We start from the raw sequence: 6679 nt of genomic DNA, 5'->3' as shown, positions 1-6679 counted from the left end.
CTATCATTAAAGAAAGCCTTTATTTGAAAAGTCAAAAATTTTGTTTAGGAATTTACTCATATCACATTTTCAGAAATATTGGACAACCATGGTAAATATTGCAGTAGGAATAGAAATTTGGTCTGCTTTATATAGAGAGACAACTATATTGATAAATTCAATCTGGATCCTCTATAAAATCTATGATAATTCATGTTACCTAGAAATCTAAAGACATTAAGAACAAATGAATATAGAAAAAAATGAGTAGAAATAATAAAAAGTTGTGGTCGTAGTAATAGTACAGCAGTAGGGTGTTTGTTTGCCTTACATGCAGCTGACCTAGGACAGACTTCGATTCGATCCCTCGGCATTCCATATGGTCCCCCAAAGCTAGGGCCAATTTCTGAATCCATAGCCATGAGTAACACCTGAGAATCACTCACTGGGTGTACCCCCAAAAAGAAGTAATAAAAATATGTGAAGTAAGTAAAAATGTTACCCCAAATCTGAACAAGAGAAGAAAATGTACTCAATAAATGTACTGAAAGAGAAAATCACTCAAAATTATTGATATAACAGGTCAATGCACAATAACATCTTAAATTTCTATTTTTGTATGGTGGAAAAACCACTACACTCATCTTTCATTATTTCACAATACTTATGATATTATTCAATTGGTACATTGATGTAAATGCAACAAAAATTGCATTTCAAGCTTTATAACCTATTTCTTTCCTTTTGTACTTGACCATTTGAATTGTACTTTAATTTATCAATAAAATTTGGACGATTCTGATCAATTGATTGTCATGTATCTCTTGGATTCTATTAATTATTTATTTTGTGATTATTTTCAAATGTCAAACCATACACGATAGTACTGTATCTGAGTATGTGATGCATTTTTCATTTTTTTAAATTTAAAACATTGTGATTTACAAAGTTATTCATTGTTGAGTTTTAGACATACAATGTTTCAGGACCAATCCCACCACCAATGTCTCCCTTCCTGTTTCAAAAGTCCATTCCATGTCACCAACTCCACTCTAGCCTTCCAGCATAACAGTCCCACTTTTAAGTTTAATTGTTGAAGTTTGGGTCTCATAATTTAATTATTGTTGACTCTGTCATTTTTAACACCATCAATACCCCTGGGGTTCTTGGTTATGGCCAAGACCCTTGGTCCTTGGTCCCTGTCTATTGTCCTTTCATAGTTGTCTTTCACCTTCTATTCTAATTTTTTTTTCCCTTCTCCTCACTATACTCTGTGCTGGCAGTGTTCTTAAAAATCCCTTCTAAACCATTTTATTTCTTCATGCAGTTATTCTAAATACCACACATAAGTAATATCATCTTATCATATTATCCTACTTCTTCTGGTTTACTTCTTATGATTTATTTAACATAATATCTTCCAGTTCCATCCATGTTGAAGCAAATTGCATTAAAGGCAATCATTAAATATAATAGTACTTTTATACTGTTATTAATTTCCATTGATTTATGATAAAAATCTACTGAATCATAGACATAATCACCTTTGGATTTTATTGGTTTACCTTTTATTTATAGTGTTGAAAAATTCCTGGCGTTTAGTACATGACATAAATGGCAAATGGCATAATATGTTTTAATTCGGCACTATAAACATGATTATAGTAAAAAGTCATATTTTTATTAAAATCTTAAATAAATCTTAAACTTTAAAAATAGTCTAATGCACTATTAATTAAATTTAAAATTTAAATTTAAAAGTTAAAGTAATTAAAATATGATTAATTAAATTCAATTAAATTTAAAAATAAATCTTAAATCTTAAAAATAGTCCAATACACTATATGTTAACAAACTCTCATATGTTATACATGTATAATATACTGATAACTTTAAATAAGAGTTCATAAAATCATGTGTTCCTCATTAGAGGTTAAATAGTATAAATCATAGTAAATCATTTGAAATGGATGAAATGACACAATCTCAATATTGCTAAATTCAACATTATAATTGAATTTAAAATATAACCATATAAACAACAAAGCATAATTTTACTTGTGTATTGTGATCAATTATAAATCTTGTCTTTCAAAAATTATAGAGTAAGACAACTATATTAGGTAAAATGAAATTATGTTTTGGATAATCTGAATAAAATAACTTGCTGACTGGAGACATTGCAGTTGTTAAATATACTTTACATTGGATAAGGTATCATGCGATAAAATTAATATTTTCTAAAATGTTCTATGTATTTGTCTCAATCATATTTTTACCATACAAAATATCAGATAATAAAATCATATTAATAGATATGTTACTACTTAATCCTGAGAGAGTAAGTGCTGAGTACTTAGGGACTACATGCAGGGTGACTATATAAAACCAGGTCACTGATGAAGGTATGCTGAACCAGTCTGCAAAAAGAACTGCATGAACCACAGTAGCTCTGGGCCAGGTAGATAGTTTATCTTTTCTTTCTTACTGTGGTTTAGATTTTTTATGGTAGCCTGCATTTTATAACTTTATTATGAAGTTATTTTTAAAATCAAGAGTATATTAAGTATAATATTTGTATTTAATTATCCTAAGTTAGTAAAAGTAAAATGTGTATATACATTAAAAACTAATAACAAATAAGAAAGAGTAATAGGTGGAGGTGTGTAGGCAATTTTTATTGCTTTCTATGTATAATGGAATTTTATTTTAAGTACTTTACTTTTCTTAGGATGGGATTTTGCTAGTTAAGCCTTACCAGGCAAATTGTAGATAAGTTTACGGGAAGATTTGGAGATCAGAATGATGATCACTAGATAATAATTCGTAGTTTTGGTTTATTTTACTAATCTTATTTTATTATCATTTTTTCTTTACTTTAGACATGAAATGGTTTGTTTGTCACTATGGACAACATCATTGGTTGGGTAAAACAAAAAATTGGTATCATGCTCAACTGCTCTATTAAAAGTGTCCAAAGGGACACCAGATTCCAGAGACCTATTGCAGGTAATTAGGATCTAAAAAAAAAACAACAAAAAGAAAAATAATTGTTAACCATTATCTAAGAGAAATTTTCCAGAGAATGGAAGTAGAGGTCCAGGCTCAAACATAAATATCTCTCAGGCATTTGTTATGTCTAATCTGTTGAGGAATACATCAGGTAACTTCTCTCCCATAAATGTGATATAAAATATATGATTACAATATTTCTGCCCATCATTTTGTCACTTGTGCAACCAGCATCCCTAGATCAGGTTTCAATTTTCATTACAAAAATCCTCTGAGCAGCACAAGCTTTTAGAAAGCAAACTGGTCAGTTTTGTTCATTCCTTGATCTACTCTAGTTTATAATACTTGAAGCCATATTCATTCTATTATCAAGCAAAATCAAACTTCATTGGTGCTACAGGTCTTGACTTCTGAACATTGTAACTATTGAAACTTCATAGAAAGGGAAATAGTCATGGCAAAGTAGCTGACTATTATATTCTACAAAGTTCTATCATTCTACTTGATCTATATTTTGGAATTCAATGAATAAAATGCAAAATATTCATTATGATTATATTTTAGTCATTATTATTTTTCTTCTTTAGTAAATAAATTAAGTTCTACAAAATTTAGATGCATCATGGCATATTTAAGAGTTATTAGTTATATGAGCCAATTTATTTTCAAAATTATATCTTATAAGCATGAATAATAAAAATTTATTAGTTTAAAAGAAAATATCAAACACTATTGTGTAGTAGAATGGAATAATACTGATGATTCAGATACAATATTTTATAATAAGAACATGTCAATATTATTTTTATTCTTATTCATGGTTGGCTTTCATTTTATTAAAAATTACAAAAAATTGCCTGCATTACCTTATACTATTTGGAGGGGGCACACCGGGTTACACTCAGGGGTTACTCCTGGCTATATGCTACAAATTCTTTCCTGGCTTGGGGAACATATAGGACGCCTGGGGATAGAACCGCGGTTAGTCCTAGGTTAGAGCATGCAAGGCAAACGCCCTACCACTTGAGCCATTGTTCCTTCCGTCCCCTACGTTTTACCTTTTAATAAAAATAAATAGTCCCAGAAAGTACTGTCAAGATTATATCATGAAACTAATTGATATTCACATTTCTTTGTCTCCAGATCTGGCGATGACCGAGGAGAACTGCACTATATTTACTGAGTTCATATTCTTAGGACTTTCAAGCAATCGAGATATGCAACTTGGACTCTTTATATTTTTTCTCTTTGTTTATGGCACAACTGTGGTTGCCAATTTAGGAATGATCCTGCTGATCAAGACGGATTCCAGACTCCATACTCCCATGTACTATTTCCTGAGCAACTTGTCTTTCTGTGATGTCTGTTATTCCTCTTCTGTCTCTCCCAAGATGCTAGCTGATTTCTTATGTGAGAAAAAGGGGATTTCATATAATGTCTGTCCAATACAAATGTTTGCTTTTTGTATATTTGGTGATGTGGAAATGCTCTTGTTGGCTGTTATGGCATATGACCGTTACGTAGCTATTTGCAATCCACTTCTTTATACAGTTGCCATGTCCAGGAGACTCTGTACCCTGTTGGTTTTTCTCATCTACTTTATGGGACTGCTAGATTCTGCAATTCACACTTGCTTAACTTTCCGGTTGTCCTTCTGCAATTCCAATGTCATCAATCACTTCTTCTGTGACTTTCCTCCCTTGTTAGAAATTTCCACTTCAGATACATTCCTTAATGTGATAATGTTATTAATATTTGGTACCATTATTCTGGGGTGCAGCATTTTCACTGTCCTCCTCTCTTAGAGCTACATCATAGCTACCATTCTCAGAATGAAATCAGCTGAGGGAAGACGCAAAGCCTTCTCTACCTGTGCCTCCCATTTAAGCACAGTGGCTCTCTTCCATGGTACACTTCTCTATATGTATTTCAGACCCAGCTCCAGTTACTCCATGGACACTGACAAAATTGCTTCTGTTTTCTACACAGTTATCATTCCTATGTTAAACCCATTGATCTATAGCTTAAGGAATAAGGATGTAAAAGGAGCCCTTAAAAAAGCAATCAGTACTAAAATTGTCTTTAGTAAAATCAGTGTATGTTTTTGCTATAACTTTTTTCATTTTTAATTGATGCATTTTAATGGAATTCCCATGAGATACACAGTTACACAGTAATTCATGAATGTATGTCAGTCATAAAATATTCCTTTATTTATTTACTTAACCAGTGTCCATTTCCTTTACTTTTTTAAAAATAATATTGTTATTTAAGCACCATGATTACAAACATATTTGTAGTTGAGGTTGGGGAGGAGAGAGACTGGGGCATTGGTTGTGGGAATGTTGCACTTATAAAGGGGGGTGGTATTTTTATGAATGATATCCATTTTATTTTCTAGTATACTGTTTTTCTCCTTCCCTCCTCCACATATCTGGCTCTAAAGAAGACATTTTTCTTTTCTCTCTTTATTCAATTTTATTTCTTTTCTTATTTTAAGCACTGTGATTATAAATATCGCTACTGAAGGTGTATAATTTATATCACTTTAACTAGTTTATGCACCCAGTTCTAATTGTGATAATTTCTATCATTTAATAGTGGTTCTATTCTTGCACTAACTGTAAATCCTTTCTTCCACCACTCACACATACATACAAACACACATATATACATGCATACATATTTTTAGCAAGTTTCCATTGACTGGTCTTCATCTCTATTATCTTTGAGTATTATATCCATACTGCCACTTTTTTCATATTCCACTAATGTGTGCCACCATTCTATAACTAATCCTCTCCCTCTGCCTCATTTTATCAATATATCATACACCGAAGAATTTATTCAAAGTCTCATAAATCTAGGTATTTGTTATTTTAAATAATTTTGAATGTTAGCTAAGAGCTTTGTGAATAATTTTTATTAGTTATCTGCATGTCTTAATTTGGTGTGGTACTAAACTTTATATATTTTGGGGGGCCACACCCGGTGATGTTTAAGAAAAATAAGCCTTTGAATGACAAACTACTTAACATTATTTCATGCTACTGAATGAATAAATAAGTGCCCATTGCTCAGAATATATGAATTGACAACTAATTACATAAATTGTATCTAATGTCTATAAGGAAGGAAGCCATTTAGACCAAACTTTTTCTCATTTTTTTTTCTCAAAACCTGTACATTTAGCTAATATTTTTAGTTCCATTATTTAAGAAGAGCAAATGTTAGACATATTCTCTGTTTGCAAACCCCACAATATACAACTGCAGGGTACACTATCTTTCTATCTCCATATAAATATTTTGTTTTTATTTTCCATATATATTTCTAAATAAAACTTTATTTTAAACAAAGTAAAACTTAATTTATTAAATAAGTTTTAAAGATCAATTTTTTGTTAGCAATAAAACTTTATCAAGGCTTGCTTTTCATGGAAATGATAGGAAAAGATTCTATTCAATATATTCATAAGGAACACAATTCAAGTGTAAGTAAGAATTAGATTACAGCATTCAAGTGTGAACCACATTTCTTCAAATATAAGGTGGAGAAATGATAGTAAGACTCTTGGTAACACAAATTTATAATGTCTTAAGTGTAATAGATCACATTTCTACAGTCAGTTCGAGTTACTCTTAATATAATCATAACATTATATTATATACACTGTCATCACCCAAGA

At 30.8% G+C, this 6679-nt stretch overlaps 1 pseudogene; it reads left to right on the top strand.

The window, feature by feature from the left end:
- The first annotated feature begins 4142 nt into the window (after positions 1-4142).
- Positions 4143-5120, top strand: LOC126018662 (olfactory receptor 5W2-like; annotated as a pseudogene).
- The last annotated feature ends 1559 nt before the right edge of the window (positions 5121-6679 follow it).

The sequence above is a fragment of the Suncus etruscus genome, chromosome 9 (assembly GCF_024139225.1).
Source record: "Suncus etruscus isolate mSunEtr1 chromosome 9, mSunEtr1.pri.cur, whole genome shotgun sequence".
Lineage (NCBI taxonomy): Eukaryota > Metazoa > Chordata > Mammalia > Eulipotyphla > Soricidae > Suncus > Suncus etruscus.
The sequence above is the reverse complement of the archived record's forward strand: the minus strand, read 5'-3'. Positions and strand labels throughout refer to the sequence as shown.